Genomic DNA, 27,613 nt, shown 5'->3' on the forward strand with positions numbered 1-27,613 from the left:
ACGATCTCTCCCTCGCTGTCTCACAAGTTGCCCTCACTGTAAAAGTTACCCTGCCTTTCTCCTTCAATTGGGCATCTAATATCGGCTCTTCCACTGACAGCTTACTGTTTGTGTACTTTCCTCCTGCACTGCGGCTCCGATGTTATGAGGTCATGTTGTGCAGGCCTGAACTAGATATATGAAGTACTATATCACATTACTGCTTGTATTGTGTATGTTTTTACACCGGCTTATCTTCTTTCTATTTAGGTTCTTACTTTATAGGATCCTAGTAATTTCGATACCTTTATTGACCAGTCTAGAATGGATAAAGACAGAGAGAAGATGGCGGAGAGGCTAATACACATAACCCTAGAGATCCTCTTCCGGCTTACTGGAGAGGTGAGAGATTCTGAGGACGTCACATTACACCATTCTTATCTATGGGAATAACAGATGGACAGAACTAGAGAGGTGAGGACTCTGGAAATGTCTGGAGTGAGATTTATTACTGTGTCTCTCCATAACCAGGATTACACAGTAGTGAAGAAGACCTCTAGTGAGCGCTGTCAGGCCCCTGTGTCTGAGGGATGGGGAAGACCCCTGAGCCCAATCACGGGGCCTCCACCTCACCCCCCGATACATGAGGACATCAATGACCAGAAGATCCTAGAACTCACCTACAAGATGATTGAGCTGCTGACTGGAGAGGTGACACTGCTGGGAATGCTGGGACATTATACAATAATGCTATGAGGGGATCGGGGGTGACGGTATCATTGTATGTGTCAGGTTCCTATAAGGTGTCAGGACGTCACCGTCTATTTCTCCATGGAGGAGTGGGAGTATTTAGAAGGACACAAAGATTTGTACAAGGACGTCATGATGGAGCTTCCCCAACCCCTCACATCACCAGGTAATAGACAGGACTAAATACACACGGCCTATAATTATCTGTATGTAAGAAATGAATTCAGCCCCTGTATGTGTCTCCTCCAGGTCTATCCAGTAAGAGGACGACACCAGAGAGATGTCCCCGTCCTCTTCTCCCACAGGACTGTAAACAAGAAGACCCCGATGTTCCTCAGGATCATCAGGTAGATGGAGAGAAGGTGCCATGAAATCTCCCTATGATGTGTAGACGGCTGTGAAGGTCTTGTGCTCAGTCTTGTTTTATCCTCCAGTATTATATGTGTTATACTTGTGTAATGAGAGCGGTGGAGATGGCAGGATTAGAGCTGATCATAGATGAGACTTCTCCATCTGTCTGTGACTTTTACAATATTTGTTTCAGGGGGAAGAGCTGACTTTTATTAACGCTACAGGAACATACGTGAGGGGTGATGAGTGGTGTAAAGAGGAGATTCCTACATATGATTATGCAGGTGAGTAGTGACCACTAAATGCAGAGAAGCTAGAGATTCAGGTTGTAAGCTTTCTTGAAAAGATGGGTTTTCAAGTTTCAACGTCGTACATAATTGGACATTTTAGGCCATGGAATTCCAAAGGATAGAGGATACTTTGGAGAAGTGTTTGGGTGACGAACATACAAGTGTGGAGGAGAGAAGAAGGTGGTCTTGAGAGGACAGGAGATTACGCGTGGGACAATATCGAGGGACTAGTTTTGAAATATATGGACGGGACAGATTATGGACAGTATAGTTGGTCAATTTGAACTGGATTTGTTGGAGAATTGGAAGCCAATGAAGGGATATACAAAGGGTAGGAGTAACGAGGACAGAGGAGGATTAGTCGGGCAGCAAAGCTAAGGAACGGCGGGAGAGCTGCGAAACTCTTAATCAGGAAACCAAAGAGGAGGATGTTACAGTAGTTGAGGCGGGAGATGATGAGTCCTTAACCAATAAATAATAAGCTGGTGACAAGTTTCTATAAGAAAACACACAACAAAACAGGACACACTTACTTCGGCAGAAGAAGGGGCCTCTTCACCTCCTTTCCTTGAAGACAATACCTGTTTTTTCCGCTTATCCCTCTTGAGACAAGAATTAAGAAAAGCAATCTCCATGGTCTCTCAAATGTCCCTAATGAGTTCTTGTCACATGATACAGTTAACCCTTTATTATAAATCAGGAAAAAAACAAAAGACTAGCAGGAACCATTTTTAACCTCTTCATAATATTTGTCATACATGTACAGTACAGCAAGTAAGAAATCACGCAGTGTAAAACAAACAGCAGTAATGTACTATAATGCAAATATATTACACCAGTAATCAGTCTATTCAATGTCCTATAGTTAAACTTAGAAAAACTTCAGGAAAATTAGTAAAAATGTAAAATAAGTAAAGTAAGAAAACAAAGTGTGGAAAAAGTGTTGAAGCGTTAAAAGCACAGCTTTTGTATAAATTAAAAAATAAAACAAACCAAGGTAGACATAGCTACCACCATCGACTCCATAGAAATGTTACCCTACATGAAGTTGTTTATATAGAAAGATGGTATCATTGAAAATGTGAACTCGGTACATAGGTTGAGCCCATCCAAGTGTCTGACTGCTTGTTACGAGCACCCGAGCATGGTAGTGCTAGCTCATTACTAGTTACGAGTACTGAGCACCCGTGCATGGTAGTGCCCGCTCATCACTAGTTACGAGTATTGAGCACCCGTGCATGGTAGTGCCCGCTCATCACTAGTTACCAGTACTGAGCACCCGTGCATGGTAGTGCCCGCTCATCACTAGTTACGAGTACTGAGCACCCAAGCATTTTAGTGCTCGCTCATCACTAGTTACGAGTACTGAGCATTATTAGTGCCCACTCATCACTAGTTACGAATACTGAGCACCCGAGCATGGTAGTGTCCAGCTCATCACTAGTTACAAGTAACGAGCACCCGAGCATGTTAATACCCACTCATCACTAGTTACGAATACTGAGCACCCGAGCATGGTAGTGCTCGCTCTTCACTAGTTATGAATTCTGAGCATCTCTATTAAAAAGCAAATTTTGCTGCATTCCTCAACATTTTTATGGATATTTTTAGATATTAAGGTTATAAAATATCAGTAATAATTTAAGTTACTATTATTTAAAAGAAATAAAATTGGTTTTACTCTTGGCAGATGACTATCCCGGAAGCTCAGAGGGACATTGGATATCTGTAGATTGTAAAGTAGATGATCATGGTATCACAGAAGAACCATACGAAGAGCATGTCATTATTCCAAATCTAGCTCCTCTTCACAGCAAAGATCTATCATCTGATCCTTTTGAACATGTCCTATCTTCTAATTCGTCACAAAATGTTAAGAAAAATAAAAGACACAGAAAAGGTGATGTAAATCAAAGAGGTCATACAGGGGAGAAGCCGTTCTCATGTTCAGAATGCGGCAAATCTTTTAACCGAAAATGGAGTCTGGTAGTACATCAGATAATTCATACAGGAGCAATGCCATATACATGTTCAGAATGTGGGAAATGTTTTAATAATAAATCCAGTCTTGTTAGACATCAGTGGGTTCACACAGGGATGAAGCCATTTTCATGTTCAGATTGTGGAAAATGTTTTAAACTGAAATGGTGTCTTGTAGCACATCAGAGAATTCACACAGGAGAAATGCCATATTCATGTTCAGAATGTGGGAAACCTTTTAATAATAAGTCAAATCTTATTACTCATCAGTGGGTTCACACAGGAGTGAAGCCATATTCATGTTCAGACTGTGGGACACTTTTTACCGATAAGTCATCTCTTATTAAACATCAAAATATTCACACAGGGGCAAAGCCGTTTTCATGTTCAGAATGTGGAAAATGTTTCAACCAGAAAGGAAATCTTATCAAACATGAAAAAAATCATATAGGGGAGAAACCATTTTCTTGTGAAGAATGTGGGAAATGTTTTAGCGAGAAAGCGATTCTTCAAAGACATAAGAGAATTCACATAGATGCGAAATCTTATTCATGTCCGGAATGTGGCAAATGTTTCAACCAAAAATCATGTCTTGTTACACATCAGAGAATTCACACAGGGGGAAAGCTGTACACATGCTCAGAATGTGGAAAATGTTATACTTCTAAATCAAGTCTTGTTAGACATCAGTGGGTTCACAAAGGGGTGAAGCCATTCTCGTGTTCAGAATGTGGAAAAACCTTTAGCCAGAATTCAGATCTTGTTAGACATCAAAGAACTCACAAAGGGAAAAAGTGAGAAATGTTTTACTAAGAGATCAAATCTTAAACCCTTCACGGAATATGATGTATATTTACCTGATATGTCATGACCCTGACTTTAATGGGAGCTTGCACGCGGAGCCCGTATCTTTCCCTGCACATGATCTGATAAACCGTCATGTGCCTCTAACAGCCGCGGGTGGATCTCCGATCCACCCACAACTGTTAACCAGTTTGAATACCGCTATCAATCTCTGACAACGGGATTTAACATATGCCGATGGAGAGCACGCCATTCCCCGCTCCCATCGGTGCACCCACGACGTCATGACAGCCAGGGGTCAGCTGATGACCTCTATGCCTGCCATGACAATCTTCCTATGAACTCCGGCTGCATGATTTCAGCTTTACGGAGAAGTGATGATGTACTGCTCTGTATAGTAAAGCGATCTGATGATTACAGCTTCAAGTCCCCTAAGGGGACTAGTAAATAAAAGGCTTAAAAAAGTTTTAAAAATATGAAATCAACCCCCCTATAAAAGTTCAAATCACCCCCCTTTTGCCCCATTGAACCCCCCCCACCACACGTATTTGGTATCACTGTTTTCAGAAATGTCCGATCTATCAAAATATAAAATAAAATAATCCAATCAGTAAACATCATAATGAAAATAAAATGCCAGAGTTACGATTTCTTGGTTGCCACTTTAATGTAACATATGCGGAATGTGTTTTAACCAAAATCCAGGTCTTAAATGGCCATCAAAAATCTCACACAGGGTTCTTGCGAGAGGTTATCAAACCTCCGTTACAAAAACTAAACACTTTGTCGCCCTAAACTTGTGCCCTGGAAACAGAAGCTCCAGCATGGGAAGTGTCATTGAAATATTTCCCATATGGTCAACTAAGGCACAATCCCCAAATTACATCATCCAGTGGACCATACTGGTTGTGGGTTTTGGGCAAGGAAGTGTCTCAAGTATTTGGTCCAAGTTTTCCTTAAACCATTCTCTTTTCCTACCTTTGATATCCTGAAATGTCAACATAATTCTAGCTCCTTTCAGTCTCTTCGTCTCAGACATACCTTTGGCGTGCAGTTTGGCTCATGAGGACCACATGTGGTTAATATAGCCCACATGAGAGCTGTCGAGCACTGGACCAAGGGCTAGGAGCTCAACACCGGCCAGGAGAGTCAGGAGATGTTTGTCACTGAACAATTCCTGTGGATCTCCAACAGTTCATCTGTGACCGGAAACCAAAAGGGGCCTCTGCTATGGCCGCCATGGTGGATGACTACATGAACAATCAGACACCTGAGGCCAAGAAGGCTGCCAGTAGCGCCTGGAGTCGTTACTAAGATCATTTGATCTACCTAAACAATTAACATGTACAGTATACAAAGTCTTCTATCTATATCTATTACCAAACCTTTTGTTAGTGTCCTATATTTGGCTTAGATCTTTGTTTTTTTTTATGTAGAGCAGTTCAAGGAACTTTCATATATGCTGTCTGGTCCTACCCTAAATCGCTCTTGTTGGGAATGGTCCACTTACATCATTTCCTAAGGTCCTCTCTCCGCAAGTAAGACTACTCAGGGACCTTGGATGATGATATTATCCAGGGTTCTTATAAAAGTCTCTTCCTGCGTATACTTCTTTTCTGTAACTAAAACGTGGTGTGAAAATCGATAGGTCATTTATAAACAATATTTGGGCCTGGGATGTCTAAGTTCCTTTTTTTACACCTAAGCTATGACCAGTCTTCCTATTAAGTGAGATGTGATAGTAACATAGTTTGTAAGGCTGAAGGAAGACATTATGTCCATCTAGTTCAGCCTATTTTTAGTGCAGCTGTTCTGTGCTGAACCAGGGGAAGGTAAAACCCACAGAGTAGGAGCCAATTTTCTTCATAGGGAAAAATATTCTTTCCCGACTCCTAATCTGGGTCACCTATCTACCTGTAATATTATGTTATTCATAACCTTCTGTACTGTTGCTTTCAAGAAAAGCATCCATTCCTCTCTTAAATTCAGTGAGTTGGCCATCACCACTTCCCCAGGAAGAGAATTCCAGAGCCTCACTGCTCTTACCGTGAAGAACCCTCTTCTATGCCGATGTACAAATTTTCTTTCCTCCAATCGAAGAGAATGACCCCTTGTTCTTGTCACAGGCCTTGGTACAAACAGATCATGGGAGAGATCTCTGTATTGCCCTCTGATATACTTGTGCATATTTATTAGGTCTCCCCTAAGTCATCTCTTTTCTAGAGTAAATAGACCTAATTTTGATAACCTTTCCGTGTATTGTAATGCACCCACTCCATTTATTATTTTAGTTGCCCGCCTCTGAACCCTTTCAAGTTCAGTAATGTCTTTCTTGAGCACCGGTGCCCAAAATTGCACACAATACTCCAAGTGTGGTCTGACGAGTGGTTTGTACAGAGGGAGAATGATGTTTTCATCTCGTGCCCCCAGACCTCTTCTAATGCATCCCATCACCCTATTTGCTTTGGTGGCAGCTGCCTGACACTGGGCACTCCAGTGTAGCTTCTTATTGACTAAGATGCCTAAGTCTTTTTCCATGTCTACTTTCCCCAGCAGTTTCCCATTTAGTAAGTAATTGTAGCATCTGTTTCTCCTTCCCATATGCAGAACCTTACACTTATCAGTGTTACACCTCAGCTGCCATTTTTCAGCCCAATTCTCCAATTTACTCAAATCCATCTGTAGTTGCAAACTGTCCTCCTTTTTGTTAACTATCTTAAATAGTTTTGTATCATCTGCAAATACTGATATTTTACTCTGTAAGCCATCCACCAGATCATTAATAAATATATTAAATAGTAGAGGGCCCAATACAGACCCCTGTGGTACCCCACTAGTAACCGTGGCCCAATCTGACTCTTTCCTTTCTATCACTAAGCAGCTACCTACCCAGCTACACACATTTTCACCTAGCCCAAGCTTTCTCATCTTACTTATCAATCTTTTATGTGGGACAGAGTCAAATGCTTTACCGAAGTCAAGATAAATGACATCCAATGATTCTCCTCGGTCCATTTGAGAGCTTACATCCTCGTAGAAGCTGATTAGGTTAGTTTGACAGGAGCGATCCTTCATAAATCCATGCTGATACGGAGTTAAACATTTATTAACATTGAGACATTCCATAATAGCACCCCTTAGAAACCGTTCAAACATTTTACCCACCACAGATGTTAAGCTTACCGGCCAATAGTTTCCAGGTTCCCTTTAGATCCCTTTTTGAATATTGGTACCACATTTGCTAGCCGCCAATCCAGTGGAACAGACCCAGTTTCTATAGAGTCTTTAATTATAAGGAATAGAGGCCTGTCTATCACATGTGATGTTAATTTTCTTAAGTGTTCTACTCTATCATCTGTCTGTCGATCATTATGAATGTTGTGTTCTCATTTTTGCATGTCTATTGAAAATTATAAACACTTTGCTTTATGTAGATGTTCTTGTTTTTTATTGCTAAAAATAAAACTGTAAAACAATCTCACGCAAGAAAACATTTTCATGTCCAGAATGTTTGAAATGTTTTATGCACCGAACACATCTGCTTAAATATGAAAGAACTCACACAAGGGAATAGCAGGAAACTGAGGCTCCTAAGCTGTCCCTCAAGCTATTCCTAACCTCAGGGATACTCCAGATGGTGGAGGTGCCTGAGTCTCTTTCCTGACCCTGTTCCTCACCAATCTCCATCTAATTCCTTCTCCCTCAGGGAGGGATGAGACTGGAGACAGACAAGGGAAAAAACAAAACTCCATCTCAAAGCGCACACATAGGATGAGACAAGAAGAGATTCAGGCGGAAAACAAGAGCATGAAGGAAGTACACTTCACAACCGCACCAAGCAAAAAGCACCACTAAACACAACTTTCACCAGAGAGAGTTTGGAACACCATACCTCCCAGACCAACACAAAATAAACTATAGCTGGCATGGGAAAGAGGTATCTAACAATATAAATAGGAGCAGATGTGCTAGGTCTCCCCACCACATGTGATTAAAGAAGCAAGCAGACTAGCAAAGATTAACTCTTGCTAGCCTTCTGTAACGCCAGCCTGGAACCACAGACTTGAGACTGGCTGTCACGGACAGGCTAGAGAAAAGCTGCTCACAAAGCAGGACCCCAAGAACCCAGAAACCCTTTAACCCCTAAACAGGTATTTGGAATTACTGCAGGGCCCTGGAGATCACTACCTGTGGTAGGCTGCAGTCCAGAGGAGAGTAGTAGTCAGGCAGGGTTAAACCAGGAGATGCAGAACAGGGACAAAATCGTCAGACAAGGATGTTGTCAGGAAACCAGGCAGAGGTCAAATCCAGATCTGGCAGCGAGGTACAAAAACAGCAGGCATAACAGTAGTCAGAGAACAGGCAGAGATCAAAACACAGGAATCACAATACAGGACAAAGCGGGAATCAGAAAGCAGGCATACAGAACTTATCAATGGCAGTGACCAGCAGACAGGAGTGGGAATTAGATGGGTGTGGTGTCTTCCCATTGGCTATAGCTGAATGGTGGTAACTTCAGCTGGAAGACACACGCCACCCACAGTCAGCCAGTGCTACTGCAGATCCCAGGGAAACCCATCTTAGTTGATGAGCGGAGCCTGCGCCCACCAGAGCCACTGGCATTGACTCCTCTCCTATCATGAGCACAGTCCATGGCGGGAACACGGCATTGCCTGGTGATTGAAGCAGAAGTCACAGGAGCGGACCCTGGTGGGGACGTGACATCGATCTGATCAGTGATTTTGTGTGTGTGTGTATGAGAGTGTGCGATCTGATGTATGTGAGTGTATTAGCCGGAAGCAGGGGAGCATACTTGCTGAGAGGGCCCGCTGGAGATCACAGTGAGGACCTGGGAGCCATGCAGATATCCTGGTCTGGTAAGTATGAGTCTCTTGAGAATGGGGGGTATGCTTTTTTTGGGGGGGGGCAAACTTACTTGTTTCTCTAAAGCCTGCTTTACGCGTTACGATCCAGCATACGATATCATATGCGATCGTAACCGCCCCCATCGTTTGTGCGGCTTGTTCAATTTGTTGAACGTGTTGCACAAACGATTATTTGCTGTCACACGTACTTACCCTTCCATATGACCTCGATGTGGGCGGCGAACGTCCACTTCCTGAAGTGGGAGGGATGTTTGGTGTCACATCGATGTTACACGGCAGCCGGCCAATAGAAGCGGAGGGGCGGAGATGAGCGGGACGTAAACATCCCGCCCACCTCCTTCCTTCCGCATTGCCGGCAGGACGCAGGTAAGATCTGTTCATCGTTCCCGGGGTGTCACACACTGCGATGTGTGCTACCTCGGGAACATTGAACAACCTCACGTTCAATTTTTAGCAATTGAACGACGTGCATGCGATGAACGTTTTAACGTTCAATCGCACGTACCTGTCACATGCTACAATGTAACTTACGATGCCGGATGTGCGTCACGACGTGACCCCGCCGACACATCGTAAGATATATTGTACCGTGTAAAGCCCGCTTAAGAATAAGACCATACTCCAAAAATAAATCCTAGCGCTTTTTTGGGGGCAAAAAAAGTACAAGACCGTGTTTTATTTTTGGAAAAACATAGTAATAAATACAAATGTTGTCCACCGCCAGGTGGCCTGAATCACAGGCAAGATCTCATAGTATGTTATGAACTTATGGAGGAGGCTGATAAGTGAACTATGGGCACAGCATTTAATTTATTGGGAGCTATGTACGAGCTTTGCATTTGGTGTGAATTTATTAGTGAGAAACTAATTCATTTCTTTAGAAGAAATTGGATATTGATACATAGAAACAAATCTTAGAGATTTTTCTAGATTATTCAAAAGGGGGAAGAGAGGAGAGAAGGACGGTGTTGGAAAAATTAACTCTCCAGAGTCATCTGAGACATCTTTATTCCAACGCGTTTCGATATACACAATATCTTCATCAGGTGATATCCACCTGATGAAGATATTGTGTATATCGAAACGCGTTGTGGCTGATAGAAAACAATAAATTCTAAAAAAAAATTAATCTAATACTGTGGCCTCTATCAGACCGTGCTTCTATACTTTTCTTCAATATGAAAATGTCTAACATATACATGTAGACCAGAGTATTTATAGTGAAGAGAAAACACAGATGTAGACAGTTGTTATCTGATGACATTTACATATAGGCTACTTGGAAATACCCTTGGAATCACACAGATATCACTTGACCTTGACATTATCTTGCTGTTTCGAAGAGAAACCAGACTTGCAGTTATCAACCGAAATTACATAGTCAGTGAAAAACACTCTCTTTATGCCGATTATAAAACTCGTGACTATATAAGTTGAATCACTCTCACACTAATAGAATTAAAACCTGGTTACATATATAATTATTATTTTGACAGAAGGCAGAAAAATTTTTGGGGGATTTCTTTTTTGTTTTTTTTTTGGGAGTCATCTAAACATTGAACAGATAAAAGGATCTTTATTTCACACTTGCTAGTTATATTGATAAATCCTTCACATATACATATATATATATGTGTATCTGAATTTGCATGTTATAAAAATATCAGTTTTTTTATCTTTCGGCTGAAAATGTGTTTGAATTTGATGTATGACATGGGGTTAGTTCTGTGTATTAGTGTTCGCCAGTCGGGGAGTGTTCCTCCCTCCTAGTCTTCCCACCCTGCTCTCTGCGAGGGTTTGAATCTCCTTTCTAATAGTTGATTTTTTTGTAATGGCTGTGAATGGAACATGAGGAAGGCAGAATACAGTGTCGAAACGCGTAGTCCCTTTTACCAACTACAAAAGTATAATATATCAAAGGATAATCAAGGGGTCCTCAATTCAAAAATCACTATGACAAAATGCCCATAAAACATCTTTATTACAAAAAAAAACAAAACAATCCCACACATAGGAAGAAATATTAAAACAATAGTGCAAAACGGAGGCAATGCCATTGAACCTCGACCCGGTGGCCCTGGATTACCTGCGTTTGAATTTTAAATTCCATTGGAAGACAGATGCGGTCAAGTACCTGGGGGTCAACTTGACATCTACTTATGACTCCCTCTATAATCTTAACATTCCCCCCCTTTTCCGAGAGCTGAGGGCCCTTTTGAGTAAATGGATGCCCATACCCCTTTCGTGGATGGGACGCATTGCGGCGGTAAAAATGAGCTTGCTTCCCAAACTTCTATATTTTTTCAAAACCCTTCCGGTTAAGGTGCCAATGAATGAACTAAAGGCCCTTCAAGCAGCTATCTTGAGATTTAGCTGGTATAATAAACGCCATAGGGTAGCCATGGAGGTGTTGATGGCCCGTAGGGACAGGGGTGGGCTTTCCGTCCCAGACACTCTAAAATACTATTGGGCGGCTCATCTCAGGAGGATCCCCTGTTGGGTGTCCCTTTGGGCATACAACAGGTGGACTGAAATTGAAAAGCTCTGGCTGGCGCCTATACACCCAAATGCGCTCCTGTGGCCCCCGGCCCGGTGCGACTCACTTCCCCCTCTTCTTGGACCGATGCAGTTTACTAGGGACCTCTGAGCATTTTGTATTAGAAAATTTCCCCTGGCGTCCCCCTGCTCCCCTTTGGTGTCCTTCATATACCAACCCCTGCTTCCAAGCAGTCTGGAGTCAGACATGGTGCACCCTTGGCTCAGGGCAAGCCTTTTCAGATTTGCAGATATTATAGATGGAAGTACAATGCAGATCCATTCCTTTGAGTTTCTCAGAGATAAATTTTCCCTCTCTAATCGAGAGTTTTTTCAATATCTGCAGATCAGAGACTTGGCTGGCTCCTTGTTTGGAAGGCCGGGGGTCTCAGTCCCCACAGACTTTGAAAAAATTTGTAGAAGGGGCACGGACACCAAGGGTCTGATCTCGGAAATTTACATGTTACTTTCTGAGCTTTGGGACGGGCCTGAGGGGATTTTTCCATATATGCGGAAATGGGAGTCTCTATTGGGTAGGTGGGTTCTTCCTCGGGAATGGACAGCAATTTGGGGTAACGCCGCCAAGACATCAATATGCACATTATATAAAGAGAATATCTACCAAATTTTGTTGTTTTGGTACCACACTCCAGACTTCCTTCATGGCTTAGACCCCTCTATACCGGCTTGTTGCTGGAGATGCGGGGGGAGCACGGGCACTATTTTGCACATATTCTGGTCCTGTCCAGGGATAGTCCCCTTCTGGGAGCAGATAAAGGTGTTGATCCATAAAGTACTATATATATTATTATTTATTTATAGAGCACCATTGATTCCACGGTGCTGTACATGAGAAGGGGGTTACATACAGAATACATATACAAGTTACAATAGACAGACTAGTACAGAGGGAAGAGGGCCCTGCCCTTGCGGGCTTACATTCTATTGGATTTTGGGGAGGAGACAGTAGGTGGGGTGTAGGTTGGGCAGCAGCTCCACACGGTGGTCGGGCGGCAGCTCCGCATGGTGGTGGGGCGGCAGCTCCGCACGGTGGTGGGGCGGCAGCTCCGCATGGTGGTGGGGCGGCAGCTGTGGTGGTGGTGGTGAAGGAGTAAGGTCATTGAAGGTAACAGGCATTTCTGAACACATGAGTTTTCAAGTTCTGTTTCAGGTAGAGGTAGATCTAGATCCCTTGATCTATGTTCTGGGCCTCAGGGGATTGGGGGCATGGGTAAAATGGCCTCTAGGCTTATGTCTCACATCCTTACAGTGGCCAGGTGCCTAATAGCAAGGAATTGGAGGCAGCCAGGAACCCCCTCACTCCAGAGCCTCAAGTATAGATTATTGGATGTTCGACGCATGGAACACCTTATGGCACTATTGAATGACACAATGGAACGCTTCCGGGCGGTATGGTCACCATGGGACTACTATGCGGGGGATGAGGACCTGTAAGACCCAGGCCTGTGGGCCCTAGGGAAACTGTTTGGATTCTTGTATTCTCTCCTCTCCGCCACCTTTCCTTTCCCTCCTTAACCCCCCTCACTTGTCTTGTCATTCTCTGTCTAGTTGTGAAGTTTATTGTTACATTTTGGCACTCAGTGGTCACAGCGGCTTCACCCTACAGCTTGGGGTAACTCATGTTTGCGGGGTAGGCGTTTTGATGTGGAATGTTATCACTAGGTACTTCTACTTTATTCATTGTACTTATTTTTTTTGGAGACATGTCTCAAGAATTGTGATTTTCTTTAACTTTTTATTTCCTGTATGAAACTTGAAAATTTTAATAAAAATTTTAAAGTTTAAAAAAACAATAGTGCACATGTGTGTCCCAACAAGAGAATCAAGGGAAAGGCACAAAGTTATACAGCCTTACACATTGTCCCATAAAATATCCCCAAGGAAAGTGTCTCAGATAAACATGATTATTTCCCAACTATATCCCTATGTTCACAAATGTACTAATACGGCTTTAGATTATATATATATATATATATATATATATATATATATAAAAATATTTTTAATGATAGAGAGGAACCATACAAGGAAAAAAATCGAGACCCTAGACCAAGTAGGTAACGCACTATACAGCTTATAAATTACCCATTAATGATAATCACATCGCTAGGATCCTGCAGTCTCTGCCAACCGCTGTTTAATCAGAGCCACTAAATCAGTGGACACCAAACACCTCTATATAGACTGCCACGATACCATCTGGCAGTATATATGCAGGTATGGACAGGAGGCTCTCACACACATGTGTATAATAATGAACCCACACAGTTTAAATATCCTAAGTCACTAACCTCATTTGAAGGCCATGAATGGCATAGAACTATATTATTATTATTATTATTATTTATTATTATAGCGCCATTTATTCCATGGCGCTTTACAAGTGAAAGAGGGTATACGTACAACAATCATTAACAGTACAAGACAGACTGGTATAGGAGGAGAGAGAGGACCCTGCCCGCGAGGGCTCACAGTCTACAGGGAATGGGTGATGGTACAATAGGTGAGGACAGAGCTGGTTGCGCAGTGGTCTACTGGGCTGAGGGCTATTGTAGGTTGTAGGCTTGTTGGAAGAGGTGGGTCTTGAGGTTCCTCTTGAAGCTTTCCACGGTAGTGGAGAGTCTGATGTGCTGAGGTAGAGCGTTCCAGAGTATGGGGGATGCACGGGAAAAATCTTGTACACGATTGTGGGAAGAGGAGATAAGAGAGGAGCAGAGAAGGAGATCTTGTGAGGATCTAAGGTTGCGTGCAGGTAGGTACTGGGAGACTAGGTCACAGATGTAGGGAGGAGACAGGTTGTGCATGGCTTTGTATGTCATGGTTAATGTTTTGAACTGGAGTCGTTGGGCGATGGGAAGCCAGTGAAGGGATTGGCAGAGTGGCGAGGCTGGGGAGTAGCGAGGGGAGAGGTGGATTAAACGGGCTGCAGAGTTTAGGATAGATTGGAGGGGTGCAAGAGTGTTGGAAGGGAGGCCAGAGAGCAGGAGGTTGCAGTAGTCGAGGCGGGAGATGATAAGGGCATGCACTAATGTTTTTGCAGATTCTTGGTTAAGAAAAGCACGGATACCTATATGTAGGTATCAACGATATACTGTCACAAACACGTATGTAATAGTAAACCCCTACAGTTTAAGATCCTAATTGATCCTGACAGTTTGCATACAAATTAGGCAGGATGCTATTAAATACACTAGTGATGTGTCGGTCGTGAACGATCCGACACAAAGATCCGGCTCCCTGCTGTGAACGACAGGAGTCGGATCACCAGTGTGAGCCACTCAAATCTCTAAACGGCTCTTTTCGCCGCCAAAACCCGCCCACCCTCGGCTAAACTCCGCCTCCTCGGCAATCTAATTGGCCGCTTGTAAGTGGGCGGGGCTTTGGCGGCGGTATTATAATCTTAAATATGTGTTCACCTGGGGTGAACACAGATTAAATAAGGAGCCGAGAACAATCTGAAAGATCCGTCTCTTTTTGGTGAGTGGAGCCATGGGAACCGGATCACCAAAAAGAGCCGGACTGCCCATCACTAAAATACACGTATAAACTGGTGAACCCCTACAGTTTAATATCCCTAGTGGTCCCTGTAACGGGGTATGCGGCAGAGCAGTAAGGGACACCAGGCTGAGGAACAATCCAATAAGATTTAATGAGGCAGGGAGCATAAACCATCCAATATTAAAATGGTTCTTTAGAGTCCACACAAACGAAACAGACCCGGGGGCGCCACCCGGCAATCCGACTCCAAGGAACACGTAACAGTCCTCAGGTGAGTTCCCTAAATCCAGCAGCGTGGCAGCTGATCCTCAATGTCCAATCGTCCATGCACGGGCAAAAAGGAGCTGGCCTCAGCACAGGTCCTCGCCCTTCACCCAACAAAGCATAAACTAACTAAAAAAACATGTGGCTGAATCTCCCACCTCTCCTTAGATCCACCCCCTGGATTTGCAGAAGTGCTCAGACCCACCCCTTTAATATTTGCTACTTGTAGCTCCTAGTTAGAAAGAAGTTTCTAGACACAGTCTCCAGAGATTGTGTATTAGGGAAGCCTCCTGCAGAGGAGAACAATATATATGCAAGCCCCACCAGATCAAGGAGAATAGCTACTGCTGAAGCCTGATTACAATATGTTACAGGCTGGGGGGATATAATGTTACAGTCCCCAACCTCTTCAGAGGCCACAAATGATACACACCTGCATGTAGGTATGAACATGCATGTATATAATAGTGGACCCATACAGATTAATATCCTAAAAGATCATCCAGGATAAAAAGAGATATTCCGTTAGATACACAGAAACCTATGTCATAGGGAAGAGAAAAAAAAAATAGATATTCTTTTCTTTTATTTTTTATTCAATTTCCATGATATTTCTTCCTCTGTATATAATCACAGGTGAGTATCACAAAATATTCAGCATGTAATTACTAGATTGGACAGGCTTTTTGACAATCATCTAAAATTGTTAATCCATGATATTAATAAACACTGCATAAGTCCAATTCTCAGATGTTAATTCTCAGAATCTGTCAGTTAATGCCGCACAGACCCAGCAAACATAGTGTGACGGGTATGCGACAGAGCAGTAATGGACACCAGACCAATGAAAAATCCAACAAGATTTAATGAGGCAGGGAACATAAAACATCCAATATCCAAATGGTTCTTTAGAGTCCACACAAAGGAAACAGATCCGGGGCAATCCGACGCCAAGGAGAATGCAACAGTCCTTAGATGTGTTCCTTAAATCCGATAGCGTGGCGGAGACAACACAATCCCACGTAGCAGCTGATCTTCAATGTCCCATAGTCCATACATAGGCTCTAGGATTCAGCCTCAGGTATAAATCCTAGTCCTTCTCCAGCCGAGATCCAACTAACTGACCTAACGGGTCTCATTGTTCTTCTCTCCTGGGATCAGCCCTTAAGGTGGGCAGAAGAGTCCAACTCCGCCTGGACACTTGATACATGAATGGACTTTAGACTCCTGGCTCTGTTCTGTTTACCAAGTTGTGGTTGGAGAAGTCCCATGCTGAGAAGAACAAACAATCCCCCACCAGTAGTACATACAGGGCAGTCAAGGAGAGACAGACTATTACACCATGAGCACAGGCGGGGGAGGGACACGCTGTTACATATAGGTAGGCTTGTCAGACAATATACAGTGCCTTGCGGAAGTATTCGCCCCCCTTGAATTTTTCAACCCTTTCCCACATTTCAGGCTTCAAACATAAAGATAAAAATGTTAATGTTCTGGTGAAGAATCAACAAGTGGGACACAATTGTGAAGCTGAACGATATTTATTGCTTAGTTTAAACTTTTGTAAAAAAGAATAAACTTAAAATTGGGGCGTGCAATATTATTCATTCCCTTTACTTTCAGTGCAGCAAACTCACTCCAGAAGTTCATTGAGGATCTCTGAATGATCCAAAGTTGTTCTAAATGACTGATGTTGATAAATATAAGCCACCTGTGTGTAATGAAGTCTCCGTATAAATGCACCTGCTCTGTGATAGTCTCAGTGTTCTGTGTAAAGCGCAGAGTGCATCATGAATACCAAGGAACACAACAGGCAGGTCCATGATACTGTTGTGGAGACGTTTAAAGCCAGATTTGGTTACAAAAAGATTTCCAAAACTGTAAACATCCCAAAAAGCACTGTGCAAGCGATCATTTTGAAATGGAAGGAGCATCATACCACTGCAAATCTACCAAGACCCAGCCATCCATCCAAACTTTCATCTCAAACAATGAGTAGACTGATCAGAGATACAGCCAAGAGGCCCATGATCACTCTGGATGAACTGCAGAGATCTACAGCTGAGGTGGGAGAGTCTGTCCATAGGACAACAATCAGTCGTACACTGCACATATCTGGCCTTTATGGAAGAGTGGCAACGAGAAAGCCATTTCTCAAAGATATCCATAAAAAGTGTTGTTTAAAGCTTGCCACCAGCCACCTGGAGACACCAAACATGTGGAAGAAGGTGCTCTGCTCAGAGGAAACCAAAATAAAACTTTTTGGTCACAATGCCAAACGATATGTTTGGTGTAAAAGCAACACAGCTCATCACCCTGAACACACCATCCCCACTGTCAAACATGGTGGTGGAAGCATCATGCTTTGGGCCTGCTTTTCTTCAGCAGGGGGCAAGGAAGATGGTTAAAATTGATGGGAAGATGGATGGACCCAAATACAAGACCATTCTTGAAGAAAACCTGTTGTGTACTGCCCTGCGGGCTCGGCTGCGACCGCCGAGCCGCTCGGATCCGTGCTCGTACGGTGGGTGGTGGCTCGAGCCTCTCACGGACCCAGGGGTCACGTCACTCTGCAAGTGGGGTTGGCGCTACACGCAGGGACTTGACGGGGAGCTCCACGGCCGGGGCCGCGGTGGTTTGGTTTGGGATGTAAGTTCGTGTCGCCACCCACGGGTTGTGGTGAATAGATGGACACCACTGCTGCCGTTAACTAGGCCTCCTGGGGACGGTGTTGGGCAGCTTGGTGTTGACCCCCTCCGTGTGTAGGGGAGTGATGGTCCCGGGGGCCCAAGGGAGGTGCTGAGGCGTGGGAGCGGATGCGGGCATATGCTGAAGCGGTGCGGCGCAGTGCGCGGCCCGAAGGCACTGGTGTACTCACTATGACACAATACACTGGAGTCTCTGGTAAACCAAACAGAGTTATGAACGGGGCCCGCAGCCGGCTGCAGCTCCTCCCAGAACATGTTGGTGGTTTCCGCCTTTCTCCTGCACCTTTTATATGGATGTTTGACTCCTATGTCTAAGCAATGGCAGTCTGCTCCCCAGCTTGCTGGTTGTCAGAAGAGTCCTGTTTGCCTGCAGATGCTGGCCCTTTGGGTCTCTACACCTTGGCGGTGGCTTTACCCTGTATGGTTGGGCTGTTGTCTTCTAAAGGGTCCTGTGTGGGATAGGTCCTAAAGTCCAGTCCTCAATCAGTTGATTTGACTCTGCCTTGTCGGTTCGGGGCTTTGTACTGGGTCTGAGTACCCCTCCTGGTGCTCCGATTTCCAATCGGTTCCCCGGTTCAGTACCGGCGGGCCACCGCCCGACCTCGGTCCCTACGGTTCCACCAGCTGTAATCCCAGCTCCTGCAGGCGGCCACCACCGTCTGCCTCCTTGCCAAAGGTAACTGGGCTCCGACCCAGCCACCTGAGTAGACTGTTGGCAGGCCTGGTCATAGGTCTGCCCTTGAACTCGTCCTCCCTCCTTCACTGTCAAGGCTACTCTCTAGACTGCACTAGAACTTGTGTCTTTCCCGCATCCAGGCCTGTGAACTCCTCGGTGGGTGGAGCCAACCACCTGGCTCCGCCCCCCTGGTGTGGACATCAAACCTGGAGGGTGGTGACAAGGGTTTCTTGGTTGACTGCTGTCACCTACTCGGGGAGGGGTGTGTGTGTGACTACCTGGGACGACCTGACTAGTCCAGGGTGTCACATTCCCCCTTGGTTTAATGCAGACCGTTCGCGGGCTGCCCGTCCATCACCGGTTTATTTTGTTTTTCTGAAAGATAAAAAACGGGAATACAATACAAGTATACTAACGGTTGTACAAACTTCAAATGTTAACTTTTCAGATCTTCCCTTACGGGAGGCACATACTTGAACGTTACGAACATAAAAACATTTTTATTAATACGGGAAACGGGACCGGGTCCTTCAATCACCCACCCAAACAACCTGAACCTTGATGCTGCCCCTAAGAAATGGGCAGCACCCCTTTTCCCCAGTCCAGGAACGGGCCCAGGCGTTACCCAACGGGATGGGTTCAGGGTTTCACAATTGCCTGTCTTTTCAGAGGCCCCACGTCCAAGGGGACCCCTGACTCGGAGGATGGCCTCCGGTTGGAGTGGTGGTGGGCCTCGGCCATCTATTTCCCGCAGGCCCATCCTCCAGTCTGCCTCTCCAGAGGCTGTGAAACCGGAAGGCCGGTTAAGGGGGAAGGTGTTATTTACAAGCCCAATAGTTTTTGGGTGGCCTGCCAGTTCTCGGCCTTGTCTTTTTTTTTTTTTCCAAAACATTTTATTGATTTTCCAAATTTTTATAAACATAACAAGATATTCAAGGTTACACAAGGAAAAACATTTGTCTGACAATATGTGACATAATAGGGTGCAATGCCCCAACTTGATACTTTAAACTGTTTATCTGACTGATATGATCTCTATTAAACCAAGGCAAAAGTACTAAGAAATAACAGACGCGATACAAGTCAATTAGAATCATTAAGCCCCTGAGCCAACCCCGAATGCTTCCAAATTTTCTGGCACGACTTGTTGCTACCTTAGCGTCTCGTCTCCCCTTCCCTCCGGAACCCACACCTACGTGATTTTCAATTTACCCAGGTTGTCCTGGCTATCATTCAGAAGGTACCATTCCGATTGTACAAAAGGTGTCATCAGATTATCTATTTCTCCCTGAGTAAATTGACTTTCAATGAAATTTCTCCATTTCCCAAAGAACTTGGGTGTCAACCTGTCTTTGTCCCTTTCCGCTTCCACTTTCTCCAGCCTCAATAAATTATGTAATTCACCGATGACCTCTTTTATTGATGGTCCCTCCCTTTGTATCCAATGCTTTAAGATGGACCGTTTGGCTATCATGGCTATGTCATGTACTATTGTATATTTCTTCTTTCCCGGCATGTCCGATCCCCCTCTTACTCCTCCCTCAAAGGAATGAAAAATCCACACCATTAGCTCTAGATTTCCAGAAATTCCCCATGTTGCCTGGACAAATAATCTAACTTGATTCCAGAACCTGTGAATTTCCTTAGACTCCCATAGTCCATGTAGCATATCTGTTTTTTCTCTTTGACATTTAGGACACCGCATATCATAATATCATAGTATCATAGTATCAAAGTTTTTGAGGTTGAAGGGAGACTCTAAGTCCATCTAGTTCAAACCGTAGCCTAACATGTTGATCCAGAGGAAGGCAAAAAAAAAAACCCAATGTGGCAAACAAGTTCCAATGGGGAAAAAATGTCCTTCCTTCGTCCACATCCGGCAATCAGACTAGTTCCCTGGATCAACACCCTGTCATAAAATCTAATATACATAACTGGTAATATTACGTTTTTCAGGAAAGGCATCCAGGCTGTGCTTAAATGTTAGTAGTGAATCACTCATTACAACATCATGCGGCAGAGAGTTCCATAGTCTCACTGCTCGTACAGTAAAGAATCCTCGTCTGTGATTATGATTAAACCTTCTTTCCTCAAGACGTAGCGGATGCCCCCATGTTCCAGTCGCAGGCCTAGGTGTAAAGAGATCTTTGGAAAGGTCTCTGTACTGTCCCCTCATATGTTTATATATTGTGATTAGATCCCCCCTAAGCCTTCGTTTTTCCTGTCTTCGTATTGCAGCCCCCCCATTCCTCTAATAATCTTGGTCGCTCTTCTCTGCACCCTCTCCAGTTCAGCTATGTCCTTCTTATATATCGGTGACCAGAATTGTACACAGTATATAAGTGCGGTCGCACTAGTGACTTGTACAGAGGTAGAACTATATTTTTTTCATGAACACTTATACCTCTTTTAATACATCCCATTATTTTATTAGCCCTGGCAGCAGTTGCCTGACACTGGCCACTAAAGTGAAGTTTACCATCCACCCAAGTCTTTTTCTGTGTCTGTTTTAGGCTTGAAACACACATCCGTGAAACACGTGCGTGTTTGGTCCGTTTCCGTGTATACTGGAGACACGGCCAAACGTGCACCAATGTTACTATATCTCTGCGGTTACAATTGCGTTTTTGGTTATGTCCGTGAGTCCGTCTCCGTGATGCGTTTTTTGGTCCGTGTCTCACGCCAGCATGTCCGTTTTATTCACGCAACACACAGCATGGACCCAATGAAAGTCAATGGGTCTGTGCGCACGTCCGAGTGACACGGACACATCTCTGTTTGTTCCCTGTATGTTTTGTGCTTTTTTCATGTGATGTCAGTCTTTTTTCTTTTTATGTTTCGTTCTCTCCCTCAGTCCGTCGGTCGGTCTCTATGTCTGTCTGTCCCTCTAGCTGTCTGTCGGTCAGTTCCCCCCTCTCTCATACTTACCATTCCCCGATCTCCGGCGCGGCGCTGCACGGCTGTTATGAAAACTCCGGCGGCTTTTCCTCTTTTGAAAAAGCCGGCCGCCCATTAATCAATCTCGTATTCCCTGCTTTACCCGCCCACCGGCGGCTGTGATTGGTTGCAGTGAGACACGCCCACCACGCTGAGTGACAGGTGTCACACTGCACCCAATCACAGCAGCCGGTGGGCGTGTCTATACTGTGCAGTAAAATAAATAAATAAATAATTAAAAAAATCGGCGTGCGGTCCCCCTCCATTTTAATACCAGCCAGATAAAGCCATACGGCTGAAGGCTGGTATTCTCAGGATGGGGAGCTCCACGTTATGGGGGGCCCCCCACCCTAACAATATCAGTCAGCAGCCGCCCAGAATTGCCGCATACATTATATGCGACAGTTCTGGGGCTGTACCCGGCTCTTCCCGATTTACCCTGGTGCGTTGGCAAATCGGGGTAATAAGGAGTTATTGGCAGCCCATAGCTGCCAATAAGTCCTAGATTAATCATGTCAGGCGTCTATGAGACACCCTCCATGATTAATCTGTAAATTACAGTAAAAAAACACACACACGCCCGAAAAATCCTTTATTAGAAATAAAAAACACAAACAAATTCCCTCATTACCAATTTATTAACCCCGACAAACCCTCCATGTCCGGCGTACTCCACGGACCTCCAGCGTCGCGTCCAGCTCTGCTGCATGCAGGTGACAGGAGCAGCAGAAGACACCGCCGCTCCTATCACCTCCACGCAGCTAATGAGATGAGTATCAATTGCCACTTCTCAGCCCAATCCTCCAATTTACATAAATCTCCCTGTAATATAAAATTATCCTCCTCTGTATTGATTACCCTGCAGAGTTTAGTATCATCTGCAAATATTGAAATTCTACTCCGCATGCCCCCAACAAGGTCATTAATAAATATGTTGAAAAGAAGCGGGCCCAATACTGACCCCTGTGGTACCCCACTATGAACTGAGACCCAGTCCGAGTACGTACCATTAATAACCACCCTTTGTTTCCTATCACTGAGCCAGTTTTTAACCCAGTTACACATATTTTCCCCTATCCCCATTATTCTCATTTTATGTACCAACCTTTTGTGTGGCACCGTATCAAAAGCTTTTGAAAAGTCCATATACACAACATCCACTGCATTTCCCTGGTCCAGGCTTGAACTTACCTCTTCATAGAAGCTGATCAGTGTGACAGGATCGATCCCTCATAAACCCATGTTGATACTCTGTCATAAGGTTATTTTTCTTGAGATACTCCAGTATAGCATCTCTCAAGAAACCCTTAAGGATTTTACCAACCGTAGAGGTTAAAATTTCCCGGCTCAGTTTTTGTCCCCTTTTTGAATATTGGCACCACATTTGCTATGCGCCAGTCCTGCGGTACTGACCCTGTTATTAAGGAATCTGAGAAGATTAAAAATAATGGTCTATCTATCACAGAACTCAATTCCTGTAGTACTCTGGGGTGTATGCCTCCGGGCCCGGAGATTTGTCAACCTTAGTGATTTCGAGGCGGCGGCGTACTTCCTGCTGGGTTAAGCAGGTAATATTCAAGGGTGAATTTATGGTATCACTGGTCATGTCATCTGCCATGGCATTTTCTTGTATAAAAACCGTAGAAAAAAAGTCATTCAGCAGGTTGGCTTTACCCCCATCCCCCTCCAGCATTTCACCAAGACTATTTTTAAGGGGGCCAACACTATCGCTTTTCAGTTTTTTACTGTTTATGTAGTTAAAGAATATTTTAGGATTATTTTTACTTTCTCTCGCAATGAGTCTCTCTGTCTCAAACTTAGCTAACTTAATTTGCTTTTTACATATTTTATTTAATTTTCTATAATTATATAATCTCTTCCCGGAATATTGAAGCCCATAATAGGCCTGTGTAAAATTCTAAATTGGGTGTCTCTCCATCTCTCATTGGTAACATGTTTCCGCATCTGTACCCATCCCTTCAATATATCCCCTACAACTTCCTGCCCTTTCAATTGTTTCCCCCACGCTGTTAGAGTACGGCTATCCTCCCCAGATATAAGCATTCCCCGAAATGTTCGGTAAATTTGGGAAACATTTACACTTGCTACATCACTTTCCATAAGCTCATCAATCAAACTCTTATTCAATTCCTTTCCAAGCTCCCCCAAATCTACAAATACTCCATGCTTCAGTTGTTCATATTGGATGATATGTGAGCTATTAAGGTCATACTTGTCAAGCACTTCCCGTCCTGTCAGCCACCTTCTCTCCTCCACATTCATGACATCCTTCATTCTCTCGACGCCCTTCTCTTTCCATCTAGTAAATAGCTTATTTTCCCGTCCCATGGGAAAGTTCGGAGATGCCCAGGGATTTAAGTACTTAGATACTTTCCATGACAGTCCCAATTTCTTTCTTACCAGTTTCCATGTTAGCATAGTGTCTCGGAATAAGATTGAGTTCCTTATATGCCCATCCGCCCTGGACAATGGGGAGTGTAAAATGGACGCCAAATCCCACGGTGATGCATACTTGGCTTCCATGCCATAGTCTGAGTGCCTGCTCGTTCCTCTCATCCAATCAAACACATGTCTTATTATACATACCAGGTTATAACCCCGAACATCTGGGAAACTGAGACCTCCTTCCTCCGTTGACTTCATCAGTGATCGTAACTTTATTCTAGGTTTCCTTCCCCTCCATATAAAATCCGCATACGCTGAGTTGAGCCTATTTACGTCCCTCAGTTTTAGCAATATCTGGATCGTCTGGAATGGGTACAACAGTCTAGGAAAGCTCATCATTTTTATCAGGTGGCACCTTGCCAGTAGTGGTAGAGGCAGACCCTTCCATCCCTTTAGTTGTGCTATAATTTTCCTAATTAGTGGGCCATAATTCATCTCGTAAATTGATTCCACCGTTCTTCCTATATGAATTCCCAGGTATTTAAGTGATGTCTGTGCTGTAGGAATGCCACATATACAACCATCTCTTGCATTCCCCCCTTTTAGGAACAGGATCTCACACTTTTTTTTATTCAATTTGAATCCTGAGACTAATCCAAATTTTTCAATTAGGGCTAGAGTCTGTGGCAAATCCACGTTAGCGTCCCCCATATATAGTATGACATCATCGGCAAAAAGTGCTGTCTTTATTTCAGTTCCCCTTACCTTAATCCCTTTAAAACTATTCGGGCCCTGCAGTATTCTTGACAATGGTTCAATGGCCAAGTTGAATAGAAGGGGAGATAACGGGCAGACTTGTCTTGTTCCCTTCATCAAAGGGAACACGTCTGATAGAAAACCTGGAGTGTGTACCCTAGCTCCCGAGTTAGCGTAAAGATTCATAATGTAAAGCCTCATTTTGCCTACAATCCCTGTGGCCTCTAGTACTTTGTCCAGCCAGCTCCAATTTACATTGTCAAACGCTTTTTCTGCGTCGAGTGTAACTAGAGCGGGTCTTGCCCCCCTCTCTATCTGTTCCAATCTCACCGCATCCACCACTAGTATTGTCTTCCGGATATTAGTGACAGCATTTCTCCCTTTAATAAACCCTACCTGGTGCTCTGTAATGATCCTTGGAAGAATCATGGCCAATCTATTAGCCATAATCTTAGATATTATTTTTAAATCCTGGTTTATAAGTGATATGGGTCTATAACTAGAGGGATCATCCAGGTCTTTAATTCCCTTAGGGAGTAATTTGATATATGCTACGTTTGAATTTTTAGGAATTTCCTCTCCTTCCAAAAATGCATTAAATACAGCAGTTAAATCCGGCGACATCAGATCTCTCATAGCCTTATAAAATTCGCTGTTAAAACCGTCGGGGCCTGGTGCCTTGTTGGTGTTCAGCTCCCCGATTGTTCTAGTCACCTCCTCCACTGTGATATCTGCATTTAGGTCACTCAGATCTTCCTCTGTTAAGCTAGGCAAGTGCGCTTGTCTTAACCACTCTGCCTCGTCAGTCATGTCATTGTTTCCTGGCCCATATAGTTTTCTATAAAAATGTCCCAGCAATTGATTAATTTCCTTAGGATCTGTGGTCACCTCCCCCCCTTTCTTTTTAGTTTGGAAATCACTGTCATTTTCCTGCTACCCCTTGCCAAATTTGCCAGCATCCTCCCCGCCTTGTTGCCAAATCTATGTAACTCTGCTTCCCTGTGCGACCAAAATAATTGTTCCTTTTTTTGGCCCATTCATCAAACCCCCTTTTTGCCTCCAACCATCTGTCTTTCGTCGTGGGAGAGCTATTAGCCAAATACTTTGTGTATGCTACCCGCACTGCTTCACTCTGGGCATTATAATTCTCATTGGTTTTCCTTTTGATCATGGCCGCATATCCAATCAGGCGACCCCTCAAGACCGCTTTTGCCGTTTCCCAGTACAGCACTGGGTTCCCTTTGTGTTCCTTGTTTTCCTCTGTGAATTCTCCCCACCATTCTTGTAATACCCTGTGGAAATTATCTCGTCTGAGAAGAAACGATGGAAAGCTCCATATGATATCTGTACCTCTCTTGAACTTCTCTCTGATACCCAATCTCACCGGACTATGATCAGATATCACCATGTTTTCTATCACACATTCTTGTGCCCCATAAACTAGGCCTTGAGAAATCCAAAATTGATCAATACGCGACCAGCTATCATGAGGATGCGAGAAGTGTGTATATTCTCTATCATGCGGGTGAGCTAATCTCCAGATGTCCTTCAAACCCACGTCTTCTAATGTCACATCCCTATGGTCCGGCCTTCTGTCCACATCCTCTGTCCTCTCCTTCCCCCTCCTCCTGTCTTCAGCTGAGTCTGGAACTGTGTTAAAATCACCTCCCACAATGATGTTGGTCTCCCCATCTGCTAGTATGTTGGCCTTTATGCCATCATGAAATATGCTCTGTTGGGAGTTTGGACCGTAAACATTGTAGATACTTAATTTACCCGCTGGACTAATGATTGTTAAATGTTGCCACCGTCCCTGGTCATCTGCCTCGTGTGTCACTACTTCATGGCTGAGCTGTTTATGTATTAGAATCATTGTCCCCGCTTTCCTACCTTGTGCCTCTGCCCCATATACAGTACCCACCCAGTATTTCTTCATGCGGAAAAAGTCCTCCTTCCTCAAATGCGTTTCCTGTAATAATGCAATATCTGTTTTTAGTCTTTTCAGATGTCTTAGTATCCTTGCTCGTTTGTTAGGAGATCTCAAGCCTTTAACATTCCATGTAGTTATTTGTACCATATTTGCCTTTGTAATTTGCTCTTACTACTTCCTCCCCTGTGAGCTCTGAACTCACATGAGACGAGACAATTATTACCAGATATAGAATTTGCCCCCCAGGCTTGACATATCTTTTCCCCACCTTGTAGGTATAACAAATATAACAATAAACAATTAACTGTAGAACAAGTTGTCCCTTCTGGGAAATTTTTGGCTCTTTTCGCCATGCTGATGACTTCCCCTTTTCCTAGCCAAACTGTTGAGCTCCCTAGTCACCCCCCCTTAGAGTATACGTTCTAGCCCCGGATTCACATGAGTCATATGAACGAGCCTTAAATAATATGTTGAAAATAGTACAGTATGACAAAACCTCTATAAGAACTTCAAGTCCAACTTAGCTCTACTTTCTGGTGGCCGTCCCAGCACTCAGAGCAGACAGATCCACTTCATTTACGCCTGGAAGGCGTTCCTGGACAAAGGCGAGTGAAAGTGAGAGTGAAAGTGAATCTGGAAGTGAAACTGAAAGTAAGCGTGAGACTAAATATGCGAGAGAAAAAGAGTGAGACAGAGCGCGTGTGGGACTGAAAGTGAGCGTGAGACTGAAAATGAAACTGAGCATGGGAGTGAGTGTGAAACTGAAAGTAAGCGTGAAACTGAAAATGAGACTGAATATGTGAGGGGGAAAAATGTGGGACTGAAAATGAGTGTGGGACTGA

The 27,613-nt window shown here is 44.0% G+C and overlaps 1 pseudogene; it reads left to right on the forward strand.

Moving 5' to 3' along the window:
* Positions 1–435: 435 nt before the first annotated feature.
* Positions 436–27,613, forward strand: part of LOC142313163 (uncharacterized) — a 176,968-nt pseudogene continuing 149,790 nt past the window's right edge.

This window comes from Anomaloglossus baeobatrachus, chromosome 5 (genome assembly GCF_048569485.1).
Source record: "Anomaloglossus baeobatrachus isolate aAnoBae1 chromosome 5, aAnoBae1.hap1, whole genome shotgun sequence".
Taxonomy (NCBI): domain Eukaryota; kingdom Metazoa; phylum Chordata; class Amphibia; order Anura; family Aromobatidae; genus Anomaloglossus; species Anomaloglossus baeobatrachus.